The 25,876-nt window shown below is 43.7% G+C and overlaps 1 protein-coding gene across 1 annotated transcript in view; it reads right to left on the bottom strand.

Annotated features, from left to right (window-relative positions):
- Positions 1 to 25,876, bottom strand: part of LOC137379590 (adenylate cyclase type 2-like) — a 606,709-nt gene that overhangs the window by 476,876 nt on the left and 103,957 nt on the right. The gene's annotated exons all lie outside the window — the stretch shown is intronic.

Here is a 25,876-nt window from a genome sequence, read left to right as displayed (position 1 = left end):
TATCTATGTCGAAATAATTTGCCAATTATATCACCATTTTGCAAGTTTATCAATGTCTTATTGTACAATGTTGCAGTCCTACTCAGTGTTAATTATTCCTACCCAACCCCCAAATTTGGTGTTGTCTGCAAATTTAGAAATTATGGGTCAAATTTTATGCTCACCCCCACGGCAGATTTGGAGGTGGGGAGAGCATAAAATCAGGTGAGATGGTGGCGGGCAGACCACGCCACCTTCGCCAAAATTAAGTCTGGGTGGAAAGACCTGTGAATGGCCTTCCCGCCCTGCCACCAATTGAGGCCCTTATCTGGGCATTCAGTGCCCAATTAAGGGCCTCATTCCACCACCTCTGATTGGCTGGCAGCTCTCCGAGTGCAGGACTTCCAGGGGATCAAGGACCCCAGCAATGGAAGGCCTGCTGCTGTCCACATAAGTGCCTAATTGGCATTAGATTCGGCAAGCCTTCCACTGAAGAGGCAACGCAGGGTTCTTGGCATCATTTTTCTCCAGATTTTGAGATCCCTGTCGCCAGCATAAAATCCCAGCCTATGTTTTTGTTTACGAAGCCTAAATTATTATTATAAATTGTGAACAACTGTGGTCTGAGCACTCATCCTTGTGGAATCCCACTTCCTGCCTTCTGCCACTCTGAATGGCTACACTTTACTGCTTTCTGTCTTACAGCCAGCTAGCTATCCATTCTGCTAATTGTCCCTGAATCTACATCCTTTGACCTTATTCATCAGTCTATTGTGTGCTAACTTATCAAAGACCTTTTGGAAATCTAGATATATTGCATTTATGGCATTACACTCTGTTACCTCTTCAAAGAATTCAATGAGGTTGGTCAAGCAAGACTTTCCCTTTTGAAATCCATGTTGACTATTCATTATTGTATTTTTGGTTTATAGATGATTTTCTATTTTAGTAGGAATTCCATTATTTTTTTCCACTATTGATGTTATAGTTCCCAGGGCACGTTCTAGCTCTCTTCTGAAATATTGTTATGACATTAGTTATTGGCCAGTCCTCTGGCACACCTTTTTCAAACGAATTGCTAAATATGTGTAATTTTTTTTATTCATTCATGGGATGTGGGCATCGCTGGCTAGGTGAGAAGGTGGTGGTGATCTGTGTTCTTGAACCGCTGCAGTCCATATGAGGTAGGTACACCCACAGTGCTGTTAGGAAGGGATTTCCAGGATTTTGACCCAGCGACAATGAAGGAACGGCGATATAGTTCCAAGTCAGGATGGTGTGTGACTTGGAGGGGAACTTGCAGGTGGTGGTGATCCCATGCATTTGCTGCCCTTGTTCTTCTAGTTGGTGGAGGTCGCGGGTTTGGAAGGTGCTGTCCAAGGAGCCTTGGTGCATTGCGGCAGTGCACCTTGTAGATGGTACACATTGCTGTCACTGTGTGTCGGTGGTGTAGGGAGTGAATGTTTGTGGATGGGGTGCCAATCAAGCGGGCTGCTTTGTCCTGGATGGTATCGAGCTTCTTGAGTGTAATTGGAGCTGCACCCATCCAAGCAAGTGGAGCATAGCACCTCTACTATTCCTTCCCCAGATTCTTTTAAAAGGTATGGATACAATGGGCAGAATTTTAACTGAGAGGAGGAGCAGGTTTGGATGCGGGTAGGTTTAAAGCCTTGTATAGTGGCTTCGGGTCAAAAACCCAACATGATCCTGCTCACATCTGGGTTTAACCCGGGCGGGTTTTCAGGCAAGTGAGAAACCACCATGGAGCTGTCAGGTAAGTAAGTAAAATACTTAAATCCCTAATTTACTCAGGATTTAACCCATCATTCTGGCTTGAACAGCCAGCAAAAGGGTTTCCCAAGCTGTGTGGAACTTGCCAGGGTCAACAAGGTGAGAGCACAGTGGGGAGTTATTGGCCGGAATTTTACTGAACTCCCAACGTGGGCTCCATGCTGGGGGGGCTGCCGGAAGAAGATTCCAGCAGGGGCCCACCACGGAGCCCGATGCCAGGAGTGCTGGACCCAATCTTCCTGGCAATGGCGAAGCTCCGAGGTGGTCCCCCAGCCAGTGGGCGACGGGACCCAGATTAACATATTCAAAATTAATGAAATGAATGCATTTAAATAAAATTAACAGCAATCTTACATTCGGGCCGTGATCTTCCGAGTAGCAGCGGGCACTCACGCGCCTTCACTTTCCCATCCAGGCAAAGCAGGCACCACCGTGGTGGGGAAGGGGGGAAGTTATGATTTTTAGTGCAGTTCCCCGGGGGGGGGAGAACGGGCTCTAATGCAGTGTAGGGGAGGGTGGGAAGGGGAAACCTCTGCACTTGGTTCGTTTTGGGGGTGGAAAGGTCAAGTGTTGAAGGTTAGTGTTTTGTGGGGGCAGAGGGCAAATGTTGAATTTAATTGTTATGGGGACAGGGAAGTGGCAATAGATTTATCAACCATACATTGGGGAGTAGCCCTTTAAAAATTTAAATGACCCAGCAGGGCTGGCTGCCATTTAAAAATGGCACCAATGCCTGCACACAGGCAGCTGACGCCATTGCTGGCATCGGAGAGCCCATCCCCTCCATGTGATGGGGTCGGGGGGGGAGGCGGTGGCGGCCTGACCAGCTCATTATCCTGGGCTGCCACGAGGAAGATCGCGGCGGCAGGATATGGGCTGCCATTTTTTGGGGGAAGAAAATTCAGCCCATTGTTTGAGGAAGATCATGTGCTGGAAAGCCTTTAAAGAGTGAAATCACATCTCTGCTGGCCAGCCTCTGTGAAAGTCTTGTGCTCACAGGACTTATTCTGAGAGCCACGGTGATCCTCAGGGCCACTGGCATCACATGTCCACCAATCCCCATGAGTGTCAGGTCATTCTGCAGCATGGCGAAGAGATCAGTGACGACCTCCCTGGAGACCGCAGTCTTCAAAGAAACTGCCGCTCGGACATGTGCAGAAAGTTCAGCCTTGGGTGATATACTCTTTCCTGGGGGAAAGTGCACATGGCTGCTGGCATGCCTTCTGCAAGGCTGGCCCTCTTGATGGTTGTAAGGATGGTTATGTGTCCCCATCGAAGCCTGCACCCGCCTCCCTCTGAGCTTCCCCTCCTCCTCAGCAGGGGCCACGAGGCCTGGCCTGGCCTCAATCTTAATCCTAGGTCTACCAACAAGCTCACCTAACCCCCAAATGTTCTAAAGTCCCGTCTTCGGTGCAAATGCCACTGCCCCTATGAGAACCTGGCCACACTCACCCCACTCCTGGTATCTCCTCACCTCTCCTGCTGACATCTGTCACTGTCTATTGCATACCACCCATCCTGCCATCGCACCCTGGTTCTTCTGATGGCTTCGCGGGAGAGGCAGCACTTATTCCCCACTTTCTTGCCATTCTGCACCTCACTGCCACCTTGTTTCACCAGGCAGGGTTCTAAAGCCCATGGTCCCCATGCACCACTGATAAAATTGAAATTGCTCCATAAAATTGCAGTTAATTGGTCTTTTAAATACCTCAATTGGAGTACTGCCGCCTCATTGTCAGATGTTTGCCCTCCATAGTTCCCGTCGCTGGTAAAATCCGAATGCGACGTCGTGACGTCGGACTTCTGGCCAAACATGGTCCACTGTGATTTTACACCACACCACCCCCCCACACCCTGCTTCCAACCTCGTATTTAGTGGGCCAGCAAAATATCAGCCAAGGGCCTGGATTCCATGACCTCGCCGTGATCTCGACGTCAAGGAGCGGGCCGCACGCCAAAGAGCCGCTGCAATCTTAAGTGCAGCGACTCATTTAAATAGCTGGCGCGGCCCGCCCTCCCCAATCATGTGGAGGGGGCAGATTGTCCGTCCCCAGCAAAGGCGTCAGATGCCTATACACAGGCGCTGACACCATTTTTAAAAAGCAGTCAGCCCTGCCAGCTGATTTAAATATTTAAAGATATATTCAATAAAATTAAATAAATACATTTCTTTTGCCCCTCTCCAGCACCCCCCCACCAATAACAACTACATTAACTAGTTGCCCTCTCCCCCTCCAAAAATTCCCTACACCCATGACGTTTCTTTGACTCCACCCCCCAGCACTGACAAACATACCTTCTTCCCCCTCCCCACCAGTATGGTGCCTCGTTTCCTCAGATGAGGATCCGAAGGCATTGGAGTGCCAGCCGCCGCGCCGACAATCGCGGTGGGCCCTCAATATCTGAGGTAAGTCTAAATAAAGGCATTAATTTTATTAATTTGAATATGGTGATTGTGGTCCTGTCGCCGAGCGGTGGGGGGCCGCCATGGTGCATCACCACCGCCGGGAGGATCGGGCCGGGCCGGGCCCTGCCAGCGTCAAGATCCGTGGGGAGCCTCATCCGGAGCGTCAGGATCAATGTCGTGGGCTGTTTAAATTCCAGGCCATGGTTTCAGATCGATGACCTTTCATCAGAACTGATGAAAGGTTATCAACCTGAAATGTTAACTCTCTTTCTCTCTCCACAGATGCTGCCAGATCTGCTGAGTATTTCCAGCATTTTTTGTTTTTCTTTCATTGTTTTCTAATATTGCTGTCTATTTTATTTTCCCAGGTTCTTCTCTCAGCCCCTCAAAAACCAATATAATTTTCTCCAATCTATTACTCTGATCTTTACCATACTTATGTGCTTCTCAATTATTATCCAAAATCAGATTATTATAATGGTCACTATTGCCGAGATGTTCCTCTAATTTTACTTCCTTTATCTACTTTAATTCATTTGCATTATGCTATCTCATAGCGAATCTACTCTTGCTGGCTTCCAAAATGCTGGGTTAGAAGGGACTTCCATACATATTTTAAGAACACCAATCCCTTTTCCGTTTACCTAATTCTTTTGGCCAATTAATTTTGGGGTAGTTGAAATCCCCCATTATTATTATTCCATGTTTTTTACTCATTGCCTTAACCGGCTTGGATACTTCTTCCTTTCACCTCCTTTCCACTATTGGGGGAATCAGTAGACTACCCGCCGAATATGATTGGTCCTTTTTTATCTTTTATCTTCATCAACAATGATTCTATTTCTACCTTACTGGATGGCTGTGTTAACACTTCTACTTTTTTATTCAATCACGATATCAGAGCACCGCTGGCAAGGCCAGCATTAATTCCCATCCATAAATGCTCCAGAGAAGCTGGTGGTAAGACATCTTTTTGACCACTGTAGTCTGTGTGGTGAAGGAACCACCACAGTGCTGTTGGGTGGGGAGCTCCAGTAATTTTACTCAGCAACAATAAAGGAACGGCAATATATTTAAAAGTCAGGATGGTGTGTGACTTGCAGGAAAATTTGGAGGTAGTGATGTTCCCATGCCCCTGTTCGTCTTGTGCTTCTACGTGGTTCTCACCGGTTTGCAAGGTGCTACTGAAGCGGCCTTGATAAGTTGCTGTGCACTGGCGATGGAGGGAGTGAATGTTTAACACGGTGGATGGGGTGCCAATTAAGGGGGCTGCTTTATCCTGGGTGGTGTTGAGTTTCTTGAGTGTTGTTGGAGCTGCACTCATCCAGACAAGTGGAGAGTATTCCATCACATTCCTGATTTATGCCTTGTAGATGGCGGAAAGGCTTTAGGGAGTCAGGAAATGAGGTAGTTGCTGCAGAATACCCAGCCTCTGACCTATTCATGTAGCCACAGTTTTTATCTGGCTTGTCCAATTAAGTTTCTGGTCAATGATGACCCCCAGGATGTTGATGGCGGGAGATTCGATGATGGTAATGCCATTGAATGTCAAGAGGAGGTGGTTAGACTTTTTTTGTTTGAGATGGTTACTGCCTGGACCTTGATTGGCGCAAGTGTTACTTGTCATTTAGCAGCTGAAGGTTGGATGTGTCCAGGCCTAGCTGCATACAGGCATGAATTGCTTCATTACCTGAGGAGTTGCAGCAGTTCTGATGAAAGGTCACAGATCTGAAACATTAACTCTTCTTCTCTCTCCACAGATGCTGCCTGACCTGCTGAGTCTTTCCAGCATTTTACATAAGAACATAAGAAATAGAAGCAGGAGTAAGCCCCTCAAGCTTGCTCCGCCATTCAATAAAATTACGGCTGATCTGATTGCGCCCTTAACTCCACTTGCCTGTTTGTCGCCCATAACCCTTTACTCCCTTGTAAGTCAAAAATATGTCTTGCTCAGCCTCGAAAATATTCGATGACCCAGACTTCACTGCTCTCTGGGGTAGAGAATTCCAAAGATTAATGACCCTCTGAGAGAAGAAATTCCTCCTCATCTCCGTCGTAAATGGAAAAACGCTTATTTTGAAACTATGCACCTAGTTCTAGATTCCCCCACGAGGGGAAACATCTCAGCATTTACCCTGTTAAGCCCCCTCAAAATCATATATGTTTCAATAAGATCACCTCTCATTCTTCTAAACTCCAATGTGTATACACTCAACCTGCTCAATCTTTCCTCATAAGACAACCCCTTCATCCCAGGAATCAACCTAGTGAACCTTCTCTCAACTGCCTCCAATGAACTATATACCTTCTTAAATAAGACCAAAACTGTATGCAGTACTCTAGGTGCAGTCTCAACAATACCCTGTACAGTTGTAGCAAGACATTCCTCCTTTTATATTCCATCCCCCTTGCAATAAAGGCCAACATTCCATTTGCCTTCCTAATTACTTGCTGCACCTGCACACTAACTTTTTGTGATTCATGTACAAGGCCACCCAGATTGCTCTGTACCGCAGCATTCTTTTTAAAAAAATTCTTTCATGGGATGTGAGCTTTGCTGGCAAGGCCAGTATTTGTTGCCCATCCCTAATTGCCCTTAAATAGGTGGTGGTGAGCCTCTTTCTTGAACCACTGTAGTCCATCTGCTTTAGGTACACACACAGTGTTGTTAGGAAGGGAGTTCACTTCAGTCCAGCAACAGTACAGTCTCCATTTAAATAATATTCTGCTTTTCTATTCTTCCTACCAAGATGGACAACCACATATTTTCCCACAATAAACTCCATCTGCCAAATTTTTGCCCATGACTTAACCTATCTATATCTCTTTGCAGACTCTTTGTGTCCTTCTCACAATTTGCTTTCCTACCTATCTGTATCGTCAGCAAATTTGGCTACAATACACTCGGTTCCTTCATCCAAATCATTAATATAGATTATAAATAGTTGAGAAACCTAGAAACATAGAAAATAGGAGCAGGAGTAGGCCATTCGGCCCTTCGAGCCTGCTCCGCCATTCATTATGATCATGGCTGACCATCCAACTCAGTAGCCTGTTCCAGCTTTTGCCCTATACCCTTTGATCCCTTTAGACCCAAGAGCTAACTCCTTTTTGAAAACATACAATGTTTTGGCCTCAACTGCTTTCTGTGGTAGCGAATTCCACAGGCTCACCACTCTCTGGGTGAATAAATTTCTCCTCATCTCAGTCCTGAAAGGTTTACCCTGTATCCTTAGATTATGACCCCTATCTCTGGATTCCCCCACCATCGGGAACATCCTTCCTGCATCTACCCTGTCAAATCCAGTTAGAATTTTATAGGTTTCTATGAGATCTCCCCTCACTCTTCTGAACTCCAGTGAATATAATCCTAACCGACTCAAGCGCTCCTCATAAGTCAGTCCTGCCATCCCAGGAATCAGTCTGGTAAACCTTCGCTGCACTCCCTCTATAGAAAGAACATCCTTTCTCAGATAAGGAGACCAAAACTGCACACAATATTGCAGGTGTGGCCTCACTAAGGCCCTGTATAATTGCAGCAAGACATTCCTGCTCCTGTACTCAAATCCTATCGCTATGAAGGCCGAAATACCATTTGCCTTTTTTACCGCCTGTTGGACCTGCATGCTTACCTTCAGCGACTGGTGTATGAGAACAGCCAGGTCTCGCTGCATATTCCCCTCACTCAGTTTATAGCCGTTCAGATAATAATCTGCCTTCCTATTTTTGCTACCAAAGTGGATAACCTCACATTTATCCACATTATACTACATCTGCCATGCATTAGCCCACTCACTCAACTTGTCCAAATCACCCTGAAGCCTCTCTGCATCCTCCTCACAACTCACCCTCCTACCCAGTTTTGTGTCATCTGCAAATTTGGAGATATTACATTTAGTTCGCTCATCTAAATCATTAATGTATATTGTGAATAGCTGGAGTCCTAGCACTGATCCCTGCAGTACCCCACTAGTCACTGCCTGCCATTCGGAAAAAGACCCATTTATCCCTACTCTTTGTTTCCTGTCCGCCAACCAATTTTCTATCCATCGCAATACACTACCCCCAATCCCATGCGCTTTAATTTTACATGCTAATCCCTTATGTGGGACTTTGTCGAAAGCCTTCTGAAAGTCCAAATAAACCACATTCACTGGCTCCCCCTCATCAACTCTACTAGTTACATCCTCGAAGAATTCTCATAAATTTGTCAAACATGATTTCCCTTTCGTAAATCCATGCTGATTCTGCCCGATTCTATCACTGTTCTCTAAGTGCTCTGCTATAAAATCTTTGATAATAGACTGTAGAATTTTCCCCACTACCGACATCAGGCTAACTGGTTCTTAATTCCCTGCTTTCTCTCTATCTCCCTTTTTAAATAGTGGGGTTACATTAGCTACCCCCCAATCTGTAGGAACTGTTCCAGAGTCGATAGAATCCCACCATTGATCCCTATGGCACCTAATTACTTACAGTTTGCCAACATGAAAATGATCTATTTATCCCGACTCTCTGGGCTGAATATTATCAGCGCACTGCGCTCCGCGGCGGCACACTTTGAAAGCGGCGGCCTTTCATCACAGAAGTGCCGCCGACGAGCCCCCGCAATATTACACGTGAGGGCTCATTTAAATAGAGGGTGTGGAACGGCCACCCCCGATGATATAGAGGGGCGGCTGCTGCATCCCCCGCAACGGCGTCTGGCACCACTGCGGCGGCGCCATTTTTGAAGGGCTTTGATGTCCTTAGTTGATATTTTTATATTTAAAAGGGAAATTGGTTAAAACGTCGTTTTAAAATTTTATCAGAACCTGGAGGCTCTTTCAACCCCCCCACGCCCCCCCTCCCCACCCACTATGTCTATTTTAGGGCCAACGACCCTAAATTAACTTTACTGACATCACGAACATCCACCCTCCCCCCAACCTTGTCAGTTTTGCCCTTCAACCCCTTCCCACCATCCGCTGAGGCCAATAAAAAATGTTTTCCACACTCCCCCCTCCCCATCAGTTTCTCGCCTCGGAAGTCCAAACGGCGTGGGATGGCCGCCGCCAGCAGGTAAGGTCATTTGCATCCTATTAATATTCATTTAAATATTTAGATGAAGGCCCCGCTGCCAAGCAGCGGGGGGGCCACACCAAGGTCCCCCCGCTGGAGGTAATATGCGACGGGCCCTTCTGGACGTCGGGGAATACACTACATCCATTGATTCCCGTTATCCACCCTACTTGTTACAACCTCAAAGAAGTCTAATACATTTGTCAAACACAATTTTCTTTTCACTACACCATAAGGACTCTGCTTGATTGTATTGTGATTTTCTAAAGTGTCCTGCCATTACTTCCTGAGTAATGGATTTCAGCATATTCCCAATGACAGATGTTAGGCTAACTGGCCTATAGTTTCTGCTTTCTGTCTCCCTCCTTTCTTGAATTGAGGTGTTGCATTTCTGTTTTTATTTCAGATTTCCAGCATCAGCAGTATTTTGATTTTTTGTTGTATTCTCTGGAATTGAGTGGGTTAAGGGGAGATTTGATTGAAGTTTTTAAGATATTAGGATAGAGAGAGACAAATTATTTCTGCTAGAAGGGGAGTCTAGGACTGGGAGGCCTAATCTAAAAATCAGAGGCAGGAATGCAATTAAGTGACACTGCTACACCCAAATAGTGGCACAAGTTTGGAACTCTATTCCACAAATGACAACTGAAGTTAGATCAATTATAAATTTTAAATCTGTGATTGATACATTTATGTTGTCCAAAGGTATTGAGGGATATAGCACAAAAGTGGGCATTTGGAGTTAAATCACAGATCAGTCGTGATCTCACTGAATGGCAGAACAGGCTCAAGGGGCAAGATAGCCTACTCCTGCTCTTACGTTCCTTTTTTTTAATTCTTTCATGGGATGTGGGTGTGGCTGACAAGGCCAGCATTTGTTGTCCACCTCAATTGCCCTTCACAACTGGGTGGCTTGCTCAGCCATTTCAGAGGGCAATTAAGAGTCAACCACATTGCTGTGGGTCTGGAGTCACATGAAAGCCAGACCAGGTAAGGACAGCAGATTTCCTGCCCTGAAGGATATTCGTGAACCAGATGGTTTTTATGACAACTGATAGTTTCATGGCACCATTATTGAGACTTGTTTTCAATTCGAGATTTTTATTAATTAAATTTACATTTCACTAGGTGCTATGGTGGAATTAGAACCCATGTCTCCAGAACATTTGCCTGGGATCTAGATTACTAGCTCAGTGACATTACTACTACACCAACATCACCCCTGTGTCCTATGTGCCCTGAACTGTCATTATTTGATCTCTAATAACTACGGTACTCCACCTTCCATTTCCCTCCCTCTATCTTTTCTGTAGCCATGTCTCAGTAATCCTTACCACATCTGGTTCCTCGCAATGTATTGATGCCTTCATTTCTCCTGTTTTATTATGGACACTGTGTGCATTTCTGTACAGCGTCACACACATTGCAACATTCAAGGACTAACTCTGAAGAGTTATGAAAAAATGAACTTTGTCTTTTCAAAATTAAGCTTTATTTTAAAAAGTGAACAATGATCCAAAATGGCCACTGAAGAAAAAGTGGATTAGCCTTTTGTGCACACAGACAAAGTTAAAGGACAAATCTTCAAAGCCAATAAGCGTTAATGAAACCCATCTTACAAATAGAATCATAGAGATACAGCACTGAAATAGGCCCTTCGGCCCACCAAGTCTGTGCTGACCATCAACCACCAATTTATACTAATCCTACATTAATCCCATATTCCCTACCACATCCCCTCCTTCATTAATCTCATATTCCCTACCATTCTCCTACCACCTACCTACACTAGGGACAATTTACAATGGCCAATTTACCTATCAACCTGTAAGTCTTTGGCGGTGCGAGGAAACCGGAGCATCTGGAGGAAACCCACACGGTCACAGGGAGAACTTGCAAACTCCACACAGGCAGTACCCAGAACCGAACCTGGGTCGCTGGAGCTGTGAGGCTGCGATACTAACCACTGCGCCACTGTGCCGCCCATATTTTAAAGATATTCCAGAATTGAATGTCCTCTTCTAAAACAAAGTAGGTGTGAAGTAGCAATGTCCTGGGCCATTGTGCGATCACGATGGGGTAGAAACCAAAGTGTCTCTTCACAGCAGGTGAGAGGTGACACGGTTTTACCTTAAAACTAAGACAACCAGTGAGAGAGAGAGCGAGAGCAAGAGAGACCGACCCAGAAGGTGAAGCTACTTATAACAGCTGGCATTTCAGCAAGCCAGAAAGCACATGCCCTGCTGAAATAAATCCAACATTTACATTATACAGCAGAGACAGCTGGAAGTGACCCACCATCTTCAACAGAATCTTCAATCAAGAGATAAATCTACAATCATCTCAGGTCTGCAACTATCTAGAACTTGAGTCTCAAGAGAATTCAACAGGTTTATCGTATCCCTTCTCCCTCACTAAAACCCACATACCTCTTTCCCTTCTCTATCTGTTTATTCTTGCGTGAGTGTGCGTGCGAGTGAATGAATGAGGTTGCGACAATTTCAGGATAAGGCGCATGGATCAGTACACAATTGACTTTCTGTTTTTAAAACCTACAAGAAAACCTGTCGCTGTCTGTTTATTTGAAAAATAAAACACTAAGGGGCTAAACTCTTAATACAAATACATTTGCTGCAGTCGGGTGGGGAGTTGAACAGTAGGGAACCACCGACGTCACACCACATGGCCGTAACAACAGACAGTTTAACTAATTTTTAATAGCAATTCCTCTTACTTTATTTTTAACCATCTTTTACACTCCTGTTCTATAACTCTATATCCCAGCCATTTAAGTATTCCCTTAGTTTAGTCTGTCCCATGCTCTCCTTTGCTGTTTCATTTATATTTAAGGTTGTTTCATTTCTTATCGATCCCTCTCTCACGTCTTACTAGTTCAAAGTCTTTTCCACCTCCTTATTTAAACTTTTTTTAGGATAATGGTCCCATTTCGGTTCAGGTACAGCCTGTTCCATTGATACAGCTCCTTCCTGTACCAGTGCTGATGCCACTGTCCCATGAAAAGGAACCTGTCTTCCTCACACCAGCCCTTTAGCCACCTGTTAACTTGCCTGGTCTGTCTGTCTTTATGCCAATTTGTACATGGCTCAGGCAACAATTCAGAGATTATACGTGTGAGGTCCTGCTTTTTAATTTAGTTCCTAACTCCTGATACTTCACCAGCAGGATCTCCTCCCTTTCCTACACACGTTGTTTGTCCCAACATAGACCACAACAACTGGATTTACTTTCCAAATAAACATGATGTTGATATTGCTCATTGTGGAAGTCTAGCAAATGATTATACTGAGATGGGATAACCTATAGGGGTTCCATGCACGACATGGGAAATCACACTACTGGACTTGCGAGACCCTGACATGACATGAGTCAATTATCACCTTTTGCTAATTCGCCTCATCTCTTCCAAAACTTTTACTACACAAGCACTTGACAAACATGCAGGTGTTCTGACGAAAAGTCATCAACCCAAAACGTTAACTCTGTTTCTTTCTCTCCAGATGCTGTCTGACCTGATGAGTATTTCCAGCATTTTCCATTTTTATTTATGAAGGCGTCCCTATTCACAGCACCCATTAGCCATGTGGAGTACAGGAATCTACACAAGGGTTTGGACGAGCAAAGTTATGGGAGTTCAGGGAATATGGGAGGATATTTGGGATGATGACAGTTTGAGGTTTGTGAGAACGGTACAGTAACTGTTCAGAGTGGGGGTTAGAAACACAACAGCCAATAAGGTTCAGGATCCATGCAGTGAGAAAAGAATGCAGCAGTGAGGTTCAGCATCATGCAGTGTAAAGAAATTGTGGTTGATGAGGGTTTGGGATCGTTTTTGGTGGCGGGCTGGTGGGGATTGTACTATAAGGACATGTCAGGGTGAATGCTGGAGACAGTGAGAGCAATCCCTCCCCCTGTAAGGGTGACGATGTAACAGACAGATGGCAATGGGCTTTGGAAGAACAGGGTATCAGCATGAAGAATGCTCACTCAGGAGGCTTCAGGAGAGTGTAAATAGTGATGTGTAAATAATAAGAGTTCTTAGTTAACCTTATCTAGACTTTGAGACTTTCTCAATAACGCCTTAGCTATGCTACAACTACAACAACACACAACATGGTGGCACCGGATAAAATGAGCAGAAAGTATTAAAAATCACTTTACTTCGTGCAGTAGCGCCAAGAGAGCAGCAGATCTCATCGGGCAACGAGCTCCAGAACTTCTCTGTAGCTGAAGTAGACGCAGACAGTCAGTGGGTCAGCCGTGCAGGCTTTCAGAATGTGCCACAGTGGTCTGGTGCTCTGCAGCTGAGCATCTGAGCCCAGCGATCGGGTTCCGAGTCTCAGCGTCAGGCGACGGTTCAGGATTGGGTGAGAGAATTTTAAAGGGGCCATTCTTGGCTAATGGTGCACTGGGTTGAAAACAACGGGGGGAAAGGTCGATCTTGGGCAGAAAGGCAACTCGGGAGTCAGGTGGAGTTGGCAGCCATTGCTTGGCCAGACCGTAGAGAGAAAGCACGGGAACGGTCGGAAAGCGCGGGAAATCCCAGAAAGACCGCAAACACCTCCATTAAAGCCAGAATGATTTAAAAAAAAGGAACACCAAAAAAAACCTAACAAAGACTACGAAAGCAACATGGATCCGAAATCTGGAATGTCTGAAAGTTTCCATGATCAAGAAGGACCCAATCAGGTACAAAATTGTCCTTATGGAGAAAAAGATTCCTCTGATTCAGGATTGCTTCCCAACTCCATACTAAGTCAGAAGCAGAACCAGTATATACCCTTTAATATCCGATAGGTGCAATGCGGACGACGTGATTGTGAGGCAAGAGATAAATTTGAGGATATACTTCAAGCCTTTGACAAATATTTCAATTTACGCAGCAATAAAATTCTGGAAAGAGTGCAATTAAACAAGCGAATCAAGAAGATAGGCGAATCAGTGGATTCTTTTATAAATGATCTGTACAGATTGGCACAGCGAGTTGGTACGGCGAATTAAAGGCGGAACTGATAAGGAACCAAATAGCTGATGAATCTTTGGCAGATCTCTTGCAATCGAAAGACGACCTTACACTCGAGAAGGCAATTCAGATTGTACAACAGTCGGAAGTCCGTAAACAAAATAGAGACATTCTGTGGGCTGAAGAGAAGCCTTGGATTAGAAGAAATCCAATGACTGTACAGTTTTTGAAGCCAAAGACAGAAGCAATCTACAGAGAAGAAGACACACACAGTGAAAAGGTGCATGACACCAGGAAACCATGTTCGCGCTGTGGAGCCAGTAAGACCTACAGACTGGAGCAGTGACCAGCCAGTAAAGCTGAATATTTCAGTTGTAAAAAGCCAGGCCATTATGGAAAATATAACAGAGCAAGACCTCTTCGCTCAAAAGTGCAAAATAAAAGACCTTCATTCAAAGAACGGTGAATGAAATGCACCAACTTCCAGAAGAAAAGGAACTAGGAGATTTCCTAGGAGAAGTTAATGACCCAAATCAAGGATTTTGAATGGTGGACATCTACAAACAGACACCTAACGAATTTCAAACTGGACACAGGTGCCAGTGTCAGAGTTCTGTCAGACCAAGAGACATGGTTGATAAGACATTGCCAACAACCGGCGGACACACCGTTGCATGGTCCAAGCGGGACCAAATTGAAAATGAAGGGTAAACTTCAAGCAACTCTCCATTATAGAGAGAAACAAATTATGGAAACATCTTGCAAAAACAAGAATTATCCCTCCTAAGTAGAAAAGCATGCTTAGACCTGCATCTGATCAAGAATATTGATGAAGTCAAACAACCACAGGTAAACAGTCACTTTCAAGAAGACTATCCGAAACTTTTCTCTGCTCTAGGAAGACTCAAATCAGAGAATAGAATCACACGTAAATAAGGTGCCAGGCCAGTGTACATCTTCACATCTAGAAAGATACCTCACCCTTTGATGAACCACGTTCATGAACAGTTGAAAGAGATGACAAGAATGGGGTTATCTCTCCTGTTACGCAGCCAAAGGAGTGGTGTTCGGCCATGTTCCTGTCCCAAAACAAAATGGAACTCTTTGTATTTGTGTGTATTTAAAGCAGCTTAACAAAGCAGTAGCATGTGAGATTCACCCTATGTCTGCTGTGGATGACAGCTTAGCAGAATTGTCTCAGAGCACCATGTTTATCAAACTCAATGCCAATAGTGGGTTTTGGCAGGTGCCCTTAGATGAGACCTCAAGATTACTAACCACATTTATAACACCTTTTGGGAGGTCTTGTTTAGAATAACTTCGGCATCAGAGATCCAGCAAAGTTCTATGTCAAACATCTTAGAAGGGCTCAAAGGAGTTATTTGTCACATGGAGGACATCCTGATACATGGTCGTTCAGTAGAGCAACATGACCAAAGAGTTCGAGCAGTTCGACAGCGACTTCAAGAAGGAGGACTAACTCTGAAGGAGATTTTCCGAGACACCAATTCATTTCTTGGGACACATAGTAATCAGTAAAGGTATAATGGAAGATCCACAGAAGACATGGGCCATTACAGAATTCCCTACTCCTACTTCCGTTCAGCAGCTCCAAAGATTCCTGGGAATGGTGAATCAATTAGCCAAATTTCTAGCTCATTTAGCACAGGTAACAGAACCACTAAGGCAACTTCTCAAAAAAGATCAAGCGTGGTGTTGGAGTTCACACCAAGAACAAGCATTCTGGAAGATTAAAGATATGCTCATATCGCCGGAGATCTTGGCACACTATAACCCGATGCTATCAATGACGATAGCTGCAGATGCCTCCTCCACGGGGTGAGGGGCAGTCCTTTTCCAGGAACAACCTGAGGGTTCTCGCAGACCAATATACTATGTGTCTAGAGCTTTATCCGAGACACAGACAAGGTATGTGGTAATTGAAAAAGAAGCACTTATCGTCACATGGGCATATGAAAAGTTTTCTGATTACATTGTTAGATTGAGTGTCATCATCAAGACAGACCATAAACCGTTGGTATCTTTGTTGGACGAAAAGGAGATCACAAAAATGCCTCCACGAATCCAAAGATTTGGTTTAACATTGATGTGATATACCTATGAGTCTGTATACATCCAGGGGAAGATACAAACATCAGCCGATGCACTATCAAGAGCGATAGTAGACCATCTGACACAACAAGATGTGAATTTTGTGCATGAAAGAGTCATATTCACAACATACTGTACAAAATTGGCCAGCAACCATGCAAAAATTGCAAGAAATATGTCAAGCACAAAAAAGCGCTGAAGAATATAGCATAAGGCAGGCAGTATTGCACACAAGGGTGGGCACAGGAATGTCCTATGGGAAAACGATGAAAACATTCTATGAATATAAAAAATACTTCACAATTATCGATGATTTGCTAGTTTACAATGACAGACTAGTCATTCCTAGTTCACGGAGATCGGATATCTTAGAACATCTACATCAAGGCCATATGGGAATAAAGAAGTGCAGAACAAGGGCACAGTCATCAGCGTGGTGGCCAGAAATATCCAAAGACATCAAGAATGTGATCCAGAACAATCAGATCTGCGCAATACAAAGACCAGAACAACATGAACCTCTGTTAACTATTCAATTTCCTACCAGACTTTGGCAACGTTTAGGTATGGATTTATTCATGTTCAATGGGAAGTCCTATATAACCATCATTGATTACTTCTCAAGGTGGATAGAAGTGCGAAGGTTGCATTCAACTACAACAGAAGCAGTAAAGTTCTTCAAGACATCTTTGTGACACATGGTATCCTTGACGAAGTACTGTCAGACAATGGACCACAGTTTGCGAATGAATATTTTACACAGTTTGCAACAAGAATGGGATTTCAACATCTCACAAGTTCACCACATTATCCACAGTCAAATGGTGAAGCGCAAAGAGGTGTAAGAACCATAAGGTCGTTATTGAAGAAGAATGAAGATCTCCCAACTTCTCTTCTAATTTATCGATCTACACCACTGATGTGTGGATTATCACCTGCAGAGTTACTGATGGGCAGGAAGATAAGAACGCACCTACCTGTGTTGCCGAAAGATTTGTTTCCAGATTTGAATGTACGGGACTATGAGACAGTAAGAGACCGGTAAAACTCTTGTAAAAGGCAACAAACTTAAAATTACAACAAAAGATTTGTGCCCAAACTGAATAATGGCCAAAGAATATGGACATGTGAACTAGAAAGGGAAGGTACAGGAATCCACCGAGATGAAAACTACCAGAGATCCTATGTGGTACACACAACAGAAGGAATCAGACATAGAAACAGCAGAAATATTGGGCTGAATTTTACTGGGCCCCAGATGTCGGGGGTCATGGCGGGGGTCCCGGAAAATACCTCTGGGAGAGGCCCGCCACAGACCTCGATGCTGGGAAGGCCAAGCCTCATATTACCAGTGGCAGCGGAGCCTCATGGTGGTCACCCGCCACTCAGCAGCGGCATCACAATTTACATATGCTAATAAATGATAAGTAACGAATTAATCACTTACTTGCTGCCGCCGGCCATCCCACTGCCATATTACGGTCAGTTGCTGGAACTCCCGCACCTTCGGATTTCCGTTAGGGGATCCGAGGTGGAACACTGATTGGGAGGGGGAAGCAGGTAAGTTTTCAGGGCGAGGGGTGTGGGTGGAGGTAGTGGCGAAGTCTATTGCGATTGGTGGAGGGGATAGTGGGAAGGGGTTGAAGGTAAAAGGTTTTAAACTTTGGCGGGGTGGGGGGAAGGTTGGGATCGCAAGGTAAGATTTTTTGGGAAGAGGGCAATTAATAAATTAATTAGTCTTTGGGGTAGGTGGGAGAGGGGATTGAAACTTTTATTACATTTTTCATTTTCATTTATTATGTTCTGTAACTTTAAAACTTTAAATTAAACTGAAGGGCTGGAAGCCCTTTAAAAATGGCACCTGCCGGTGGCGCCAGACGCCGTTGCCGGAGCATCCACCCTTCCCACATCATCGGGGGGGGATGTCTGCCCTGGCCATGAAAATGAGCCGCCGCGCTAAATATCATGGCGGCTCTGCGGCGCACATCTCGCGCATGCACTGTGCCGTTTTTGAAGCTCACCGCTGAGATCGCCAGCAAGCTAGAAAAATCCAGCCCATTATCCCCATTCCCCAGAAGCAACAGCCATCATTCATTTGGAAGACCTAGATGAACATTACCAAACCCAAAGCAAACAGAATACTCCAATCCTTATTAAAGATCAACGAAGTCAGCAATCCAGACTTTACAAGGAAGTCACTGATCATCCCAATCAGACTACAGCCAGATCTGGGAGAGTCGTGAAACCTCCGAACAGACTAAATCTGTGAAGTCAGAGACTTGGGGGAAGAAAAGGTAGTAGATAAAGTCAAGAATGTATATATGTTTAAGAAAATGTTGGATAAAGACTTGCGGGGGTAGGGGGAAGGTCGGGATCACAAGGTAAGTTTTTTTGGGGGGGACTTGCAGGGAGATGTAGTTTAAGGACATGTAAGGCTGGAGACAGTGAAAGCAACCCCTCCCACTGTAAGGGTGATGATATAACAGACACATGGTAATGGGCTTTGGAAGAAGAGTAGCAGCACCAAGGATGCAAGCTAAGGAGGCTTGAGGAGAGTGTAAATAGTTATGTGTAAATAATAAGAATTCTTTTTAACCTTATCCAGACTTCAAGACTTTCTCAATAACGCCCTAACTGCACAATGACTGCAACAACACACAACAGGGATTCAGGGTCCTGGCAGTCTAGAGGGAAAGAGGCTTGTGAAGGCTTGGGATGCAGGAAGAAGAGCTACAGCAACCAGTAGGGGCTCTCAGGGATGGCAGATGGAAGGATTAAGGTGGTTACTGGGAGCTCAGGGTACTTATGCGAGAGAGATTTTGCAGTGGCCAGTGGAAGCTTGGGTGCTGGGTGACAGGAGGCATGTACCAGCTGGTAGATTCCCTACTGATTTTTCCTGATTTAAAGTGCTCGGTATTATTAAGCATTAGTATTTACTGTTTTAATAAAATAAAGCTTTTATAAATTCACCCATCTGCTAGCCATCATATGTGGCCCCAAATACACCTGTGACATGCTACACCACAGCTTGCCTATTTTCCTACTGCAATCAGTGGCCTGCTCCTGCCACCAGACAATGTGGACTGCGGCACCTCTCTGCCCCACCATGCACCCACCACCTGCAACCCGAAATGACAGGAGGAAAGACAGAGAGGTGCAGAACAGGACAGAGAATTAAAAAAAGACTGAAGCAGAAGCTAACAGAATGAGAATCAGGGAGAGAAATAGAAGCAGAAGAGAACAAGATAGAAAAGTTGTGTTATGTGTTAGTCAATCTTCTGTTGTGGTATGGTGACTTGGGATCTGCTAGTGTATAAAAAACCTTCTGTAATGCATGTCTATAGTAATTCTCTGTCACACTTAATCATCTGCAAATCTAATCCCCACATTTTTTATTTTTGTTAAGTTTTTGTTTGTGGCTGTCCCTTTAAATCCAGTCACTGCATAAGCAGCTACATTTCAGATCACTTTACCGAGTTTATTTTGATGTATATGTTGCAAAGTCAGTTGAAACTGGTGTTCAAACTACAGACTTGAAAGGAGAAATCAGCTGATCTTTGAACAAGTTCAGAAGGTCACCCTGAATCCTTCTCTTCAATGACCTTGTGCTCTGCTCCCTATCTCTGCTTAAATCCATGACAGGCAATTATTCTGAATCTGACTTGTCAGTTATGAAGAATACAAATAAACCACAGAAACCAGTGATAGGGTATTGAGTTGATTGAGTTGTGTTATCAGAAGGTGGTTGCACCTATTGGAAAAAAGTTAGAAAATAAGGTGGACTGGTTCATTTCTATACTCAGAAAGACCACAAGGAAGAAAATGACTGTTTATAAAAATTCTACGTAAAATAATTGCTGAGTATTAAATTGCAACTCTTGTCTATTTGAGGAGTTCAATGGGTATCACTTTAGACTTGGGATATTGTTGAAAATGGGCATACATATCCTCAATAACATTTCCACAATAGGTTCCATTCCCAAAAAATTAAAATGCAATGTAGAACTCTGTCCATAAAGCCAAGAAAGGTGAGCATAGGTATGGGGCAGAGCACAAGGTCATTTTTGAGGAGAAAATTAGAATACCAAGGTGAAATTAAATGAAAAATAAGGCATTAAAAAAAAATTCAAATTAAGTGCTTTAAACAACAGGCATAAGGTGACAGAGAAAATGACAATGAACAGATTACGTAAACAGCAAAAAGAAAATTGTAAAGAAAAAGGACCAATGAAAAGCTTGCGGGTAGGAAAGGGAAACAGACGGCAGAGCAAAAGAGTATGATTTTAATCAAAGTGTAAAGTCAGGCAGTAGGTGATCTTATTTTCCATTGATCTGCAGTGATGAGTGCCTTAAAAACTACAGAACAAAGAGATCATGAAAGTTGTAACTCAATGAATTAGAATGGGTCACAATGACCTTGGAAATTCATTTGTCTTCACAGCGCAGTGGAATTCTTTGAGTGCATCCCTAAGGTGATTCTTTGTAGTTGTCTATCTTAACTCCTCTGTTCTGTGCTCATGGAAATAATCATGGACATACATCTTAGGGCAGAAGTTGAATATCCGGGGAGAGGAGAGGAGAAGGAAGTACCAAAAGAATGAAGGGAGAAATGTCTTTATGCAAGGGTTTGTTAGGCCATGGAATGCCCTACCAGATACAGTGGTTGAAACAGAATCTATATTAGCTTTTATAAAAGGAAAATGGATAAATATTTGAAAAAGAAAAAAAAAATATTGGCATAGAACAAGGGAATGGGTCTAAGTGGAGTGAATAGCCTTCTACTTTCCTAAAAAAAATTATACGATAGCATCTGTATTATATAGAAATTTCAGATTAGGTGATCACTGATTGTCTGAGTAAGCTAGAAGAAAATAAGGCATGGAGATTGAATGGAGGTCATGCAAGGGTATTTAAAGAAATGGCCAGTGCAGTCAGTCACTATCAGCCCGACGTTACCTCTGAGGTCCATTCCATGGGTGGGGAAGTGAAGTTAGGAATGGAAAATCTGGAAGTACGGGATCAGATGATCATTGGCGAGGAGCAAGGGGGTAAGAGATGGTGGTCAGGGAAAGTAGATGGTGGTTGGGGTGAGCAGATGGTGGTTGGGGTAGGGACCATTTGAGGCAGGGGTTGGGGGCGCGCAGGGGGGTTGGGGGAGCAGACACATTGTGAGGGGCTGGTAGTTTACTGGTGAGCCTGTTGGACCTGGAGGAAACACTCCTGCTCCTCCTGATTCACAAGCAGAGCTGTAAAGGCAGTTACCTCGTGGATTCATCTCTTTTCAACTGCCGAGTTTCCTGACGCCTGGGAATCCCAATTGACTATGGTTAAAAATAGAATCATTGTTAAGATGAAGGCACGCAACCTCATTAAAATATCTGAATGACCGACCTGCCTTCTGAGAGTGGATTGGTTGCCCGTCCCTCATCCCACCGCCATTAAAACTGGAAAGGCGGGTAAGGTTCCTGTTTCAAATTTTTAGCTTTATAACCTCTCATCTGAACCAAACCCACCTATATTTCAGGAGCCATTAGAAATGTTAGTCGCGTCAAAGGATTGGAAAGTAACTATCTTAACAGCAAATTTTAAAAAGGGGCCAACAAAATTACAGCTAGTAAGCTTATAGATGAAGTATTAAAAGGCATTCCAGAAGCTACTTAGGGATGACACTGACCACTGCCATCCACCACTGAGTATGTGTGGGGAGGGTGCCTTACTACCATGGATCCAATGAGCACTGCAGTGCATCTTAGTCTCTAAGCAGGCCAAGTAGGCCTGTAACTCCATTGCCCCCCCACCACCTCTTTCCCCACCCCACCCCCCACACCCCTCCCACCAGATTTCATGGCTCTTTTTTACTGGGGGTTCAGGCTCCTTTCCTGGTCTACACAGTGGGGCCCTTCAGGAGACCAGTATGCCTCATCTCACTGGAAGTCCTTATTTTCATATATGCTGGGCTATGGAAGGATAGGGAGTCCCTGGCCCGAGCCCTAGCCCCTCTGACACAGGTGCTTTTGAGGAAGACTGATGTTCTGCCCCAGGCCACCTGAAAACTATCAATTCCCATCTCGTGTCATTAATGCCAGGTATGGGTGGGAGTTGGGCCTGATTATTTAAATAAGTTCCGAAAGTTAAACTGACTAGGGTCACACATGGGCGAGATAGTGTGAGCTTAATACACACTTTGCTGGTCCCACACTCACCATTCAACCCAAGCTAAAATCAGGGCTTATGTGTTTGGATCGTAATTGAAAACTATAGGTAAGAAAACTTAATAGTTTTTTCTCTAGGAATCATAGATATGTGGGGACAGAGAGGAGAAGAGCAAGGAATGTGAGGGCAAGTTAAAAAGAAACAAGTAAACATAGGGATAGAGTCCAAGACTGTGGATCCACCAAGATAGAGGGTGAAAGTAATTTTAGTCATCAGCTGTCAAGGATGAACTTTACAAAATCCAGAGCTTCTGCATTTTCCTCCAATAAAATTAGAAGTGCGCACCTTTTTGGTTGTATTCTTTGGCATGAACATTTATGAATTTGTAATGCCAACATAGATCTCTGTCCACAGGGAGCATGTATCAGGAATTCAAGCATGGAAGTCAGTGGGCTTCACAGGATGTTGTTGATTTGGGGAAATCATCACCCTTAATGAGATTACCACTGGCTGCTTTTTCTCTGTCCTGTGCTCAAAAAATAGCAGCAAGCAGGGCCTCACCACCAGCTAATGACGCTTCCTAGGCCTGCCGTGTAGAACATGGTGGTAGGCCACAGGAAGTGACAGCAATGGTCCTGAGCAAAAGGACCTTGTAGCAGCCTCCTCTTCCTCCAATCTGGCCTCTATTAACCTACTTGTTTAGGCCTCAGTCTCTATCAAAGCTGCTGTATCACTGATCTTCTTTCTGTACATTTAAATGCCTATTGCCTCTTCTCGTGCATCTCCAACCTATTATTTAAACGTCCCAAGGTGAGTATTTGTGGGCTGATGGTTGCAAGGGATAGACTGAGTGATGGTGTTTTGTGGAAAGGAATGATTTTGTCGGATTAGTGGGTATCAGATTATCAACTCTGCCACAGATTTTCTTCTGTAATGAGGCATGTCACCTTGGACATCTGCTTACAACAACAGCAACAACAACCTGCATTTATACAACGCCTTTAACATAGCAAAACATCCATCGGTGCTTTACATTATCAAAGAAAATCTGATACTGAGCCACATAAGGTGATATTAGGGCAGATGACCAAAATCTTGGTCAAAGAGGTAGATTTTAAGGAGCATGCTCAAAGAAGTAGAGAGGGGGAAAGGTTTGGGGAGGGAATTTCAGAGCATAGCGTCAAGGCAGATGAAGTCACAGCCAGCAATGGTAGAATGATTAAAATCCAAACACACAAGATGCCAGAATGGAAGATTGTAGGATTGGAGGAGGTTACAGAGACAGAGAAGAGCGAAGCCATGGAGGGAATTTGAGATTGAGGCATTGCCCAACTGATAACCAATGTATCAGTTAGGTCAACGTGCCCAGGAGTGATGGGTGAATGGGACTTGGTGCGAGCTAAGATATGGGCTGAGTAAATTGCCACCATAGACTCTATGATATGTAAGGGGAAGCTAGACAAGCATTTCAGGAAGAAGGGAATAGAGGGTTATGATGATAGTTTCAGAACACTATTCCCTTCTTCCTCAAATCTATACTATTCACTTCAACCACTCCCTGTGGGAACGAGGTCCATTCTCATCACTCTTTAGGTAAAGAAATTTCTTCTGAATTCCCTATTGGATTTCTTGGTGATTATCTTATATTGATGGCCTCTAGTTATGATCGTCCCCACAAGTGAAAACAGTTTCTCTGTATCCACTCTATCAAAAGCTTTCATAAAGACCTCTGTGAGGTCACCCCTTAGCCTTCTTTTTTCAAGAGAAAAGAGACCCAGTCTGTTCATCCTTTCCTGATAAGTATACCCACACATTTCTGGTATCATCCTTGTAAATCTTTTCTGCATCCTCTCCAGTGCCTCAATTTCCTTTTTATAATATGGCAACCAGAATTGCATGCTAAATGTGATCTCACCAAGGTTCAATACAGGTTTAGCACAACTTCCCTACTTTTCAATTCTATCCCTCAAGAAATAAAGCCTAGTGTTTGGTTTGGTTTTTTATGGCCTTGCTAACCAGTAGCACAACTCTTAGTGATTCGTGTATTTGTACTCCGAGATCTTTTGTTCCTCTACCCCAACTAGACTCACTCCTTCCAATTAATAAGTGACCTCCCTATTCTTCCTAACAAACAGTGTTGAACTTAATTTCCCAATTATTCTGCAAGTTTATTAATGTCCTCTTGTAATTTGTTGCAGTCATACATAAATGTAAGGGCTCATGCCTTTCAGCAGCTTTCTTCTATTACCTCACAACTTCATATCAGCTGTAAATCGGACGTCAGCCTCCAGCATAGTGGAACGACCTAAGCAGAACAGATAGAAATATTCCACCCACCTTGACATTATAGATATTTAAGTCTAGTGTTGCATAGAAAGAATACTCAACATCATCACTTTAATCCAATAGTCTCTTCCACCTTCTGCTCATTGAAAATAGCTGATCTCATTTTAATCAGAAGAAAATAAAATGATGCCATAGAAGGCAATGCAAGTTTATAAAACACACAAGTTAAAAGGTGGATAATGAGCAGTTATACTGGAAGGAGTATGGAAAAAATCTCATGTTAAACCACCATTTGCAAATCAATAAGAGTGAAAGTTGAACTGGCATCAGCATTGCTATACTACAAATCTTGAATATCATTAAAAAATACTCTAGCAAAGCATGGAAATTTATGTATAGTGGGTTGGAACAGCAAGTTATTGGGATTTCCTTTAAAATTATAGAAACAGCTGCACTCTTGCATGTCACAGACAGGAACAAGGCATTCATCAAATATATGTTAACCAACTAAATCAATTTCAACTGATCATCTGGCACTTCCAAGGATTGGTAACAATGTTCTCAGTTTATCAAATTCACAGCTCAAATTAACCAAGTTATTCATATAACTTAGGGACAGTCGTTATTAATTTATCTGCATCACCAGAAAAGCTTTATGCCAGGGGCTAGATGTCTACTAAGAATTACAGAAAAAAACAAAACCATTTGACAGTTTCACACATTGGGATAATATCTATTACTCCAGGAGCATCTCAGATCCAACTAAAGAGCACTTATGGTTTTGAAATGATGCTTAAAAATAGCAAGAATGGCATTTTGACACTACATCTGCAACAAATTGCCAAATCTTTTTTTTACCATTTATTAGCATCATTTTGACGGTGTCCCTTGTGAGTTACTAGAAAAGGTAATTAAGACTAGGACAGTAAGCCTCATTAAATTACAGTTGGCTTGTGCCCCATTATAACTTTAGATATATCTGAAGCAATACCTCATGTGAAGTCTATTAAGTTTGGTTAAAATGTAGTCTAATTATTGCTTATCATTCTTAATTTGATACAAATCTTGATCTTGCAAGCAAAACATTTTATTCAGAACCAGTAATG

Source organism: Heterodontus francisci, chromosome 2, assembly GCF_036365525.1.
Source record: "Heterodontus francisci isolate sHetFra1 chromosome 2, sHetFra1.hap1, whole genome shotgun sequence".
Lineage (NCBI taxonomy): Eukaryota > Metazoa > Chordata > Chondrichthyes > Heterodontiformes > Heterodontidae > Heterodontus > Heterodontus francisci.
The sequence above is the reverse complement of the archived record's forward strand: the minus strand, read 5'-3'. Positions and strand labels throughout refer to the sequence as shown.